Genomic DNA, 12812 nt, shown 5'->3' on the forward strand with positions numbered 1-12812 from the left:
TACACTTGCCTTCCGAGCAATTGACATGCTCTTTCTTTCTGATTCACCAGCATCACTTTTGATCATTACCCACAGGATATTGAAAGTCAGCAGACTTTTTTTCTGCACATCTTCAACATTTGGTGTAATATTCTCTCCAGAATATATTCATAATGTTGTAGTTCCCACTGAGTATAAAAAAAAATTACTAAAATAAAATGATTGTGTAATAGGCATTTCTCATTCCCCAGGCAACACGTCCTAGTACTAATTCCAGTTTAATGCTAGTTAGGGAAACGGTTGGTATACAAGCATTCAGCAAAGTTGAAATCCAAAAGTAAATCTTAAACTTCATCATTTCTGCATAGGCAGCTGCGCCACATTTTTGGTCACATGCTTTGGCCCTCTGTGAGGCACCCTCTCAACTATTGTTTGATGTAACCTTGTGAGGTACCCTGAATCACGTCATTACATTGAAGCCTCTTAAATACATGTTGTTGTTAAATCCATGCGGATAAAAAGCAGCGAGGAGGAAACTAGAGGCCCATGAACCAGTCCTCATCAGAAGATCAGAGATGGAGATGGTCAGCAATTTTAAATTCCTTGGTGTTAGCGTTCTGAGGAACTGTCCTGGGTCCAACGTGTAAGTGCAGTTACGAAGAAAGCACACAACATCTGTACTTCCTTAGAAGTTTGCAAAGATTTGGGGTAACATTTAAAGCTTTGACAAACTTCTATACATGCGTGGTGGAGAGTACATCGACTAGCTGTATCACAGCCTGCTATGGAAAGACCAATGCCCTTGAATGGAAAAGCCTACAAAAAGTAGTGGATACAGCCCAGTCCATCATGGATAAGGCCTCCCCCATCTTGAGCACATCTACACAGAGTGTTGTTGCAGAAAAGCAGCATCCATCATCAGGGATCCTCACCACCCAGGTCATGCTCTCTTCCTGCTGCTGCATCAGGAAGGTGGTACGGGAGACTCAGGACTCACACCACCAAGTTCAGGAACAGTTGTTACCCCTCAACCATCTTGCTCTTGAACCAAAGGAGATACCTTCACTCATCTTCACTGGCCCCATCACTGAAATGTTTCCACAACCCATGGACTCATTTTCAAGGACTCATCATCTCATGTTCTCAATATTTATTGATTATTTATTATTTTTATTATTTCTTCTGTCCTTTTGTATTTGCACTATTCATTGTGTTTTGCACACTGGTTATATGCCCAGCTGGAGCAATCTTTCATTGATCCTATTATGGTTATTGGATGTATTGAGTATGCCTGGAGAAAATGAACCTCAGGGTTGGATATGGTGACATATATGTACTTTGATAATAAACTTACTTTGAATTTTGGCATACTTCTGGCATGGATCATCTAGTTCTATATTATACATCTTGCCAATATTAATACAAGAAATTTTTTTAAATGGCACATTTTTCCAGCAGCCCGCTTAAAATAACAATTGGACAGCGGAGAAAAATTGAGTGTCAACTTTAAAGATTTCACCATCAAAAGTCAATTCTAAATTTCAATTCAAATAAGAATACAGGTTTCCCGCGCCATCCAAAGGTAGAGCGTTCCTATGAAACGGTTCGTAAGCCGAAATATCGTAAAGCAAAGAAGCAATTACCATTTATTTATATGGGAAATTTTTGTGAGCGTTCTCAGACCCAAAAATAACCTACCAAATCATGCCAAATAACACATAAAACCTAAAATAACAGTGACAAATAGTAAAAGCAGGAATGATATGATAAATACACAGCCTATATAAAGTAGAAATATTTCTCTACAACGATTGCCTGCAGAGATCTCCGTAGCAAAAATCTCACACAAGTGCTCTCGGCAGAAAATCTCACACAAGCGCTGTTGGCATAAACGTGCTCTCCAGTAACCTTTAAACTATGAAGCTGCCAAATCTACCAAATAACACATAAAAATACACGGCCGATATAAAGTAGAAATAATGTATGTACAGTGTAGTATCACTTACTGGAATCGGGAAAACAGCGCTGAGCACACTGACGATGGTGTGTTAGACTGAGTCGTCGCAGGCTGGGTGGTGCAGTGGCCCCCACCCTCTGGGCTGCCGACCCGATACATTGCCGCGAAGAACGCAGCGGTAGCCGGGAGGCACACAGCACATCGTTAAGAAAAAAGATGAAATAAACATGCTAATTAATTAGGTGCTGCCCAGCACGTAAATGTCAGCGCAGATCAGAGGCGATTGCCGATTGCATCGCTTCTGATCTGGGCCGACAATTACGTGCTAGGCGGCACCTAATTAATTAGCATGTTTATTTCGGCTTTTTTCTTAAAGATGTGCTGTGTGCCTCCCGGCTATTGCTGCATTCTTCGAGAATCGGTATAGTATCTGTCCAGGGACCGGGTGTTGGGGTGATGGGACACGTGGGTGTCATCTCATCGTCAATCAGGGCAGGCAGCTCATCTTCTCCTATGACTGCCTGCCTCGCTGTCGAAGGTCGAGGTTCATCATCTGCTGTGGCTGATGTGGAAGGCTTGCTTGACTGCTGAGCCTCGCACATTTTTCTGTCATACAGTTCTTTGTAAGGACTCAAACCATCCTGCAAATATTCCCTAAACCTACGTACCCTTTCAAAATTAAAGTCGTACTTTATCATTGCAGCGAAAATCTCACACAGTTGCTTCACTTTCTGCATTCGGTTGCATTCGGTTTTGATTGTTATCCTTTCCTCTTCCAATTGCATCAGCTCTTCATCTATCAGTTCTTGGTCATGGGATGCCAAAACCTCTTCAACATCATCTTCGTCAACTACCACAAGCCAAACTCACTTTGTCCTTGCTTCATTCACCACGATCAAAACGCTTAATTATGTATAGTTTTACGCTAAGTGTAACACCCTTACTCTTTCAGGCTTTTCCAACACCATAGAACTCACCTTGCCAACGACTGCTCAATGCAACATGTTAAAGCAATGCCGTTCCTTCTTCGTAACAGTGAAAACACCTTCTGAAAGTGAAAACAGGGTACTATTGTCGGTCTTTCGTAACAGTGAGGTTTCGTAAAGCGAACGTTCGAAAAGCGGGGGACACCTGTATTAAAAAATGGTTAATTAATAGAAGCGGAATTAAGGGAGTGCCTACAGACAGGGTCAGGGAATTGCATATTGAGCAAATTTCTTGGTCAAAGATGAAACTGCTAGCAGAGCTCAATCACACCCAGACCAGTCAAGGCACTAAACAGCTGTCAGATTTGAATCCGTACATTGCCCACTCAAATCTACTCTGTTTCAAATCAACTGTCGGGCAAATGAACTTGAATGGAATAAATGACACTTTAGAGAATTCAGAATCTATGTTGGCATGAAAAATATTCAGCATAATGAGTACGAATATGTTGATCACAACTCCACTAAAGAGGCTGCAACCGCGACAAATTAAGACCAGCAACAGAAGGCAAATGAGGAAACAGATCACACTCAGAATAGAACAATAACATGCCCCTCTCGGCAGAGGGACAGCAACACTGTTTGTCACCAAGGTTCGCACGTCTCCTCTAACAGCAAATACTTTTCCTGATTTTTAATGTAGCAGTGATTATTATGTGCTCTGGTGAATATTGCAGCAACTGGAGAAATAGTAAGAAATGAGGATGGATGTCAAGGAATAGGCAGTGATGTTAACAGGCGATGTTGGCCTCAACATGGGTTTCTTCCAGCAGCTCTGGCTTTCTCCCACATTCCAAAGATATATGGGTGTGTAGGTTCATTGGACATATGGACGTAATTGCATGGCACAGGCTTGTTGGGCCAGAAGGCCCTATTACCTTGTTACGTCTCTGTGGAAGAAAATTCAATTTTGAATTAAACTTTATTGTCAAGCCTGACTAGCTACGTATTGCCCAAGATTTGGGTAATGAGGGTGACAGGATAAGACATGGACTCTGCCTTGTTTGTGCTAGCCAACAATAGTTCATGCCAATAATGAGACATTGCCAACCTTTATCTGAGAAACAAAGTGACTTACAACCTGTTTGGCAAAAGGAGGAACTGAATGTGGACACGTAGTTATAATTTTGCGTACTACCCAGAAGCATACATAGACTGGCTGATACCAAACAAGTGCTTCTTGAAATCGCTGATCAAATATGTTTAGCTGTTGGCCATTGCCCAAAACTTACTATATAAATTTAAGATGTAACCTGACATTTTCAGAGTCGTAAGACAATGGCTCCCCGTGATCACGATTTAAAGGGTTAACCGTATACCAGGGTCTGTGTCTTTATTTCTATTTGTCAACGGGGTAAAGTCTCTCTTGGTAAATTGGCGATAAAATTCTTTTACAGTAATATACGATAAGTCAGGGTAAATTCTTTGACAATCTCCAAATAATCTAGGAAGATCCTTATTCTTAGAAGGACCAAGATATGCAAAGTGCAAATTTCTTTTGTTTGAGCTATTCCTAGAGGAACCCTCTAGGAATATGATGATGGTCCAGTTTGGAATTTGCTCAATGAAAACTCTGCAACACAGAACAGACAATGTAAATCTAATGCCACAGTGCAAGTCAATTTTACTTACCACTGGCTTGAGTGCAAGCTCCAAACATGAAGTTTTCAAACAGTTTATCTTCAATTAGAAATCAGTAAATCAGAATTCAACTGGGACTTTACCCATCAGCACAGTCTTACCCCTTTTAGAACCCAGAACAGTACAACACAGGAACAGGCCTTTTTAATCCAATTAAATTAGCAATCAAATGGCCAACCTAACTAATTCCCTACGTCCATATCTCTCCATCGTCCTCACATTCATGTGCCTATCTGAACATCTCTCAAAAGTCTCTACTGTAACTACCTCTACCACCACTGCAGGCACCCGCCACTGTATAATAAACTTGCCCCTCACATCCACTGTGAAATTACTCCCTCTCACCTTTAATGCATGTCCTTTGGTATTATACATTTCAACCCTGGGAAAAAGATACTGCCTGTCTCTTCTATCTATGCCTCTCATAATCTTATAAACCTCAATCAGATCTCCCCACAGCCTCCACCGCTCCAGAGAAAACTGCTCAATTGGTCCAACCTCTCACGACAGCACATGTCCTCTAATCCAGGCAGCATCCCGGCACACCTCTTCTGCACCCTCTCCAAAGCCTCAACATCCTTCCTTTAAAAGTTGCTGGTGAACGCAGCAGGCCAGGCAGCATCTCTAGGAAGAGGTGCAGTCGACATTTCAGGCAGAGACCCTTCGTCAGGACTAACTGAAGGAAGAGTGAGTAAGGGATTTAAAAGTTGGAGGGGGAGGGGGAGATCCAAAATGATAGGAGAAGACAGGAGGGGGAGGGATGGAGCCAAGAGCTGGACAGGTGATAGGCAAAAGGGATACGAGAGGATCATGGGACAGGAGGTCCGGGAAGAAAGACGGGGGGGGGGAACCCAGAGGATGGGCAAGGGGTATATTCAGAGGGACAGAGGGAGAAAAAGGAGAGTGAGAGAAAGAATGTGTGCATAAAAATAAGTAACAGATGGGGTACGAGGGGGAGGTGGGGCATTAGCGGAAGTTAGAGAAGTCGATGTTCATGCCATCAGGTTGGAGGCTACCCAGATGGAATATAAGGTGTTGTTCCTCCAATCTGAGTGTGGCTTCATCTTTACAGTAGAGGAGGCCGTGGATGGACATGTCAGAATGGTAATGGGATGTGGAATTAAAATGTGTGGCCACTGGGAGATCCTGCTTTCTCTGGCGGACAGAGCGTATGTGTTCAGCAAAGCGGTCTCCCAGTCTGCGTCGGGTCTCGCCAATATATAAAAGGCCACATCGTGAGCACCGGACGCAGTATATCACCCCAGCCGACTCACAGGTGAAGTGTCACCTCACCTGGAAGGACTGTTTGGGGCCCTGAATGGTGGTAAGGGAGGAAGTGTAAGGGCATGTGTAGCACTTGTTCTGCTTACATGGATAAGTGCCAGGAGGGAGATCAGTGGGGAGGGATGGGGGGGACAAATGGACAAGGGAGTTGGGTAGGGAGCGATCCCTGCGGAATGCGGGGGGGGGGAGGGAAAGATGTGCTTAGTGGTGGGATCCCGCTGGAGGTGGCGGAAGTTACGGAGAATAATATGTTGGACCCGGAGGCTGGTGGGGTGGTAGGTGAGGACCAGGGGAACCCTATTCCTAGTGGGGTGGCGGGAGGATGGAGTGAGAGCAGATGTAACTGGCACTTATCCATGTAAGCGGAACAAGTGCTACACATGCCCTTACACTTCCTCCCTTACCACCATTCAGGGTTCACCACATATTCTCCTCCAATGCCTCTCTCCTGCTGCACGCTACAGCAGAACTATCCTCACTCCACCCATTCCATTTTACAGGAGTCCCCCGCTTTTCGAACATTCGCTTTACGAAACCTCACTGTTACGAAAGACCTACATTAGTAACCTGTTTTCGCTAACAGAAGGTGTTTTCACTGTTACGTGAAAAGCAGCGCGCGATAAAAAACCAACACGCGAAAAAATCAGTGCGCCCCGAGCAGCCGCTCTCCCCCAGATTCGGAACGGCATTCTCGCCAGCATTGCTTAAACACGTGTCTGTGAGCAGCCGTTTGCAAGATGAGTTCTAAGGTGTCGGAAAAGCCTGAAAGAGCTCGTAAGGGTGTTACACTTAGCGTAAAACTGGACAGAATTAAGCGTTTCAATCGTGGTGAATGAAGTAGGGACAACGTGAGTTTGGCTTGTGGAAGCTGACGAAGATTATGTTGAAGAGGTTTTGGCATCCCACGACCAAGAACTGATAGATGCTGATGCAATTGGAAGAGGAAAGGATAACAATCGAAACCGAATGCAGTAGCAAAAGTGCAGCAAATGCATGAGATTTTCCCTGCAATGATAAAGTACAACTTTAATTTTGAAAGGGTATGTAGGTTTACGGGATATTTGCAGGATGGTTTGAGTGCTTACAAAGAACTGTATGACAGAAAAATGCACGAGGCTCAGCGGTCAAGCAAGCCTTCCACATCAGCCACAGCAGATGACGAACCTCGACCTTCGACATCGAGGCAGGCAGACATGGAAGAAGATGACCTGCTTGCCCTGATGGAAGCAGATGACACCCCAGTGTCCCACCACCCCAACCCCTGGGCCGTGGACAGATACCGATTCGCTGAGAATGCAGCGGTAGCCGGGAGGCACACAGCACATCTTTAAGAAAAAAGCCGAAATAAACATGCTAATTATTAGGTGCCGACAATTACATGCCGGGTAGCACCTAATTAATTAGCATGTCTATTTCGGCTTTTTTCTTAAAGATGTGCTGGGTGCCTCTAAGCTACCGCTGCATTCTTCACGGATCGGTATCGGGTCGCTTCCCAGAGATTGGGGGTCACTGCACCAACCAAATCTGCGACGACTCAGTCTAACACACCATCATCAGTGTGCTCGCTGTCTTCCCGATTCCCTTAAGTGATACAACACTGTACATACATTATTTCTACTTTATATAGGCTGTGTATTTTTACGTGTTATTTGGTATGATTTGGCAGCTTCATAGCTGAAAAGTTATTGGAGAGAGTGTTTTTGCCAACAGCGCTTGCGTGAGATTTTCTGCCAACGGTGCTTGCGTGAGATTTTTGCGACAGAGATCTGTGCAGGCAATCATTGTAGAGAAGTATTTCTACTTTATATAGGCTGTGTATTTAGCATATCATTCCTGCTTTTACTATATGTTACTGTTATTTTAGGTTTTATGTGTTATTTGGCATGATTTGGTAGGTTATTTTTGGGTCTGCGAATGCTCACAAAATTTTCCCATATAAATAAATGGTAATTGCTTCTTCGCTTTACGACATTCTGGCTTACGAACAGTTTCATAGGAACGCTCTACCTTCGGATGGCGGGGGAAACCTGTATTTCATTTAGAGATACAACACGGTAACCGGCCCGTCAAGCCTGTCAAACCCACGCCATCCAATTACCCCCATGTGATCAATTAACCCACTAACTGTGAGTCTTTGGAGTGCGGAGGAAAATGGAACGCCGACCCAATCATGAATTGGAGCCAGCTCTCATGCGACCATATCAATCACCTCTTCCTGAGCTCCCTTTTCTTCCACATCCATACAATGCCCTAAGAAAATATCATATAGAAACATATAAGCAGCTTCTACATGAGCAATGACAGTTCGTAACACTTCCATTCCCTCTCACCATCATTCCCTTTCAACCCTCTACCAGCTCAGATGAGTGGTCCAACATCCAGTATCTGCTGGGTGAACCATAATTTCAAAAATACAATATAAATAGATGTTGCCTGACCTGCCAGGGTATTTTTTGTGTTGCTTTCGATTTCCAGGATCTGCAGACTTTCCTGTCTATATAAATAAAAGGTATTGCTGCCACATCAACCTGGGATCTCCTCTCAAACACGACTGATCAGCAAAGCATCGGCAATGGCATTGTGATCCAGCAACCCCAGTTGTATTCTCTCCCTAATCACCTGTTACATAACTTTAAAAACCAACATCAGAAATAACTGGAAGGCACAAAAATCAATAACAGTTTTCACTTTATTCTACCTTCACTCAGCTGCATTTTGAACTAGATATCAAGTACACTGGGCTTTTTTGTGCTAATCTCAATGAAGTGAAATGCCAGGCAGGGTCTAGGAGAGCTTGAGTATGATATACAAACTAAGATATGTCAACAGTGAAATTGATTTGAATTTACGGGTTTGTGATCATTGCACACACCATTAAAATTCTGGAATAAAGAAGATGTTGTGCAATGAGGCAAAGCCTCAGAGGTGGGATGGATTAAGCTGGTTGGCACATCTCTGATAAACCTAGTCACTCTCAGCTCGACATAAAATGGCCCAAAAATCATTCATTTTGAAATTATTGTTCCAAGAATCCCAGCCAATGTCTGCTATATTTGAAACAGGAATCACAGATGTAAATAATTTTGAGCAATTTATTTTAAAAGCCAAGGTCTCTGATATTGCAGTAGGATAACTGCCTGATAGGAAACCAGAACGAGATGTTAGAGATATTTCACTTAACCTGCACTTCTGGCTGTTGATACCAGCAGCAAGAAATATCCAGGTTCTGCCTGACACCTAGTGCCTGCTGCTGAGTTCTATCTAGGCTGTTACTGCTGGCAATAAATATGCTTAGACAGTAACTGCTGAATACAAACCGATGCAAAACATATGCCCTAATTGAATATGCTTTTTCCATGGTTTAAAATCCATTAAAAATCAAAAGAATAAACAGTGGTGTGCTTCTCTGTTATACGAGCTCCCCCAGCAGACTACTCTGGATGTCCATAGCAGGCAACTCAATAAGGCTGAACCTTAAACAAATTGCCTACCATTTTCATCTGGCAGGATTATTCAATTATGCAATAGGTGATTTCTAAAATCTGTCCATTGTTGCATCGTCTTATAGTCAATCTTTCCCTCACTACCCCTCTTCCCCCTCCCACACACACATACAACTCTGCCCTTTAATTTACTATTGGAATATAAAGAAAATAAAATATCGGGGTTAACAACTTGGCGTTTTCTTATTGCATTGAAGAAACAACCTGTTATGTCTTGTAGGTTACAACAGTCACAAACCAATCAGTATTTCTGAACCTATGTCTGATGCGCTGATTGCACATCACATCTTTGATCTGCTTAATGAATAGAATACCGGGGGCGGGGGTGTTAGAGATGGATTTGAATTTCAGCCTTTCTAATGATCAGACATTCAACATGTACAGCACTGCCATAAACATCACTTTGATCATGATGCAATTTAAAATTCTATATCAGACCCAAGTGCCATATAAGTGAAACTGTAAAAGAACAGAACAGCATCTACAAATATATTCGCCGTGTCCTGGAAGTTCATAAGACCAACCACTCAATCCCAACCACCAAAGCACATGATCAAACCTTTCTGAGTGTCTCCAATACTTTAATTTCTACATACCTTGGACAACCCTGTAAAGCTGGTGGAAACAGTTTGGCAAGAGGCAGAAACAGTTGCAACACCGTGGGAAAAGGACAGAGGGATGGAACGAACTGGAAAGCTCTTCTGACAATGCAAGTACTGTACGGTACAACTGTTTGGGATGAACAGCCTCCCAATCTGAAGCACAAGATATAACGCTGGTTCTAATAGATTTACATCTCAACAATTTAAACCATTGTTTGGGTTTTGTCAGAAGAGACATTAAAGGCAAATTATGCACACTCATACAATTCGCTTCTGAAGCTTTCTCCTCACATTTTATGGCAAGCTGTTCTAGCAATATTTTTCAATTACCTTTGTTCACACTGTCTTTCAAAGTTACCCAAAAACACACATGGCTGCAAACTGAAAGGCTCCACCAATTCAGTATCATGGATGCCATCCTGATATTAGGCAAGAATTAAATCTGTGCATTAACTGTAGTTTCTCCATGTGCAATTATTATACACTGAGAAGGAGATTATACATCTCTGATTCTATTACGTTACCCGCATTAAGCTACCTCTAACGAAAATTGGGCTGACGGATTGATCCCAAAAATGAACACATCTTGCACATATTGTTACCGCCACCTCTGAGCAATAATCCAGTCCATCTAATCTAATCTATACTGTTATTTCTCTGCCACCAACTCCTGCATCACTCCCCCCAAAAAATCTTACCTCTCTTTGCTGCCTTTTTGACACTAAAGCAATCTCTCCCTTACTTACTCCAAACTCATCATCCAACTCCACGAAAAACTCCGAATGATCCATGGTCTTTTGAAGGATGTTCATACTAGTTTAGCTTCATCGGGGATTGCTAGTTGCCATGAGCACATAAACCATTTAGTCTTGCTTTGGTCCCAATATCCTCCTGTTCAATTCCTCAAGAGGCAATTCCTAACAATCAACCTCTTCGTGAACTTAACACACATGGAAAACTCACCCAGTCCCCTGGTTCCTGACATAAATACAACTCAATATTCTCCCACAAATTAGGTCAAGGTAATCTTTCCTCTTCAAAACACTTCCTTCTATTTAATTCAAAATGCAGTCAATATACTCGTGTTCGCGTCAAAAGGCACAGTTTGCCTATTTCAACTTTGAAACTCATTCATAAACCTATTATTGTGACCATTTTGTTGTTCTTCAGTCGATTTCCAATAAGACTGTGACATCTAGTAACTGGACTTGTAACAACTGCTCGCAAGCAACTAAAAAGGGGCGAAATCGAGAGCTCGCCAACCCTTCCTTTTTCATTCATCTGTACAACCGACTGACAAAGATACAAGTCCCAGCAGAAGTCAATATCAAACGCCGAGCTAACTCGAACAACTCGCATATGTCAACCAAACGAAGTTATCCCGTGTGCGGCCACCTAAAACACTGTAAACTCTAAGCATTATTATTTTAAAACACTATACAGAATGCTCACTGTCAAATATATAACCCGTTCCACTTCTCAAGAAAAGGTCAGATTTTAATTAGGCTATACATAAAGGGTGGGCAGCGTTTACAGCAGCTGCCTGCAATGTGTAGAATGTGGAACATTACGGAATTCACTTTCTTCCAAAATAACGCCGAACGACTTTCCTTTCCAGCAAACCCCTCTCAACCCAGCGCACGGAAAGGTCCCGCGTCACATGGATCCCCCCCCCTTCCCTTCCCTTCCCTTCCCTTTCCTTTCCTTTCCTTTCCCTCCCTGTCGTTCATAATGAGACGCCAAGGCCCCGAGTTATAACGGTCCAACAGAGGCTGCTGCGGCTAAGGATGTGTTAAAGCCGCCCACCGCTATTTCCAGAGAGGCGGGAACAGCAGCAACAACAGGCCGCTTGCCAGGAGCTCCGGCTCGGCTGAGCGGTGCCGCTCCGCTCCGGCCCGTTCCCCCGTTTGAGAGATCGACACACAACGACGCGCACGGAGAAGGAGGGAGGGAGAGTGAGTTGGGGCTACAGACCTGCCGCTGGGAGGTTCCGAGGTTCCGGCTCCGCTGACGAGCTTCCCTCCGTCGCTTGTTTTTGAAAGATGTTTTTTTCAAAAATAAAAAGAAAAGCCTCTCAGATCGCGTCAGGGAGTAAGTTGGCGGAAGCGGCAACTCCAGCTGTGCGTATGTGGGAGAGAGAATGACCGAAGAGTTGTGAGGGGAAAGCGGGCAGGCGCGGGAGAAGCAGCCGCCAGCCGGCTTCACTGACTCAGTGAGTGAGAGTCTGCTCACAGCTCAGATCAGCTCAAGCCTTCTCAGACACACACACACACATACGCTATGCGCATGCCCCCACCCCCGTCCACTTGGTGCACACCAAGAGCCAGCTGAGCAATTGCACTCCAGTTTCTCCGAAATCCCCGTTCAATTCCATTCTGAATGTGTGCGCGTTTGTCATTGCTACTGGTGTCCGTAAACATGCTCATCAAGATCTGTATCTTGTAAGATCTCCAGCATTTTGTGTGGTGCTCAAGATTTCCAGTATCTGCAGAATTTCTTGAGTTTATTATTAAGATCCGAACAACGAGACGCGTTTACAAGGAGTCTTAACATTTTCTTCCGCTGTACTCGCACAGATTAGGAATTGGGATGTATTTTTTTTACTACTGAAGCGCATCTCAAAGCATATTTAAGTCCTTCCAAACCTCTGATGAAAATGATGCACACTGATCGCGGTTTTTCGTCATGTTTCTTGAATATAGTATTGGAGCGCATCAAAACTTTATAAAGAATATTTCTCTGTAAATATATTTGTAGACTGAAAATATATTACAATGCATTTATATATGAAATGAACTTCCAGAAAACTGGCTAACAATATGAAAACCATTACACGACTCTAGCTTCCAATGTATCTGAC

General features: G+C 43.4%; 1 protein-coding gene across 6 annotated transcripts in view; it reads right to left on the reverse strand.

The window, feature by feature from the left end:
- LOC134348361 (alpha-(1,6)-fucosyltransferase) overlaps nucleotides 1-12217 on the reverse strand; it is an 877712-nt gene extending 865495 nt beyond the window's left edge. For 5 of the 6 annotated variants that reach the window (XM_063051654.1, XM_063051603.1, XM_063051613.1 and 2 more), the window contains exon 1: nucleotides 11927-12212. The gene's annotated coding sequence lies outside the window, so the exon portion shown is untranslated. Of the gene's footprint in view, nucleotides 1-11926 lie in introns of all 6 variants that reach the window. The other variant, XM_063051698.1, reaches the window with a different exon arrangement.
- Between the last annotated feature and the right edge of the window lie 595 nt (nucleotides 12218-12812).

The sequence above is a fragment of the Mobula hypostoma genome, chromosome 1 (assembly GCF_963921235.1).
Source record: "Mobula hypostoma chromosome 1, sMobHyp1.1, whole genome shotgun sequence".
NCBI lineage: Eukaryota > Metazoa > Chordata > Chondrichthyes > Myliobatiformes > Myliobatidae > Mobula > Mobula hypostoma.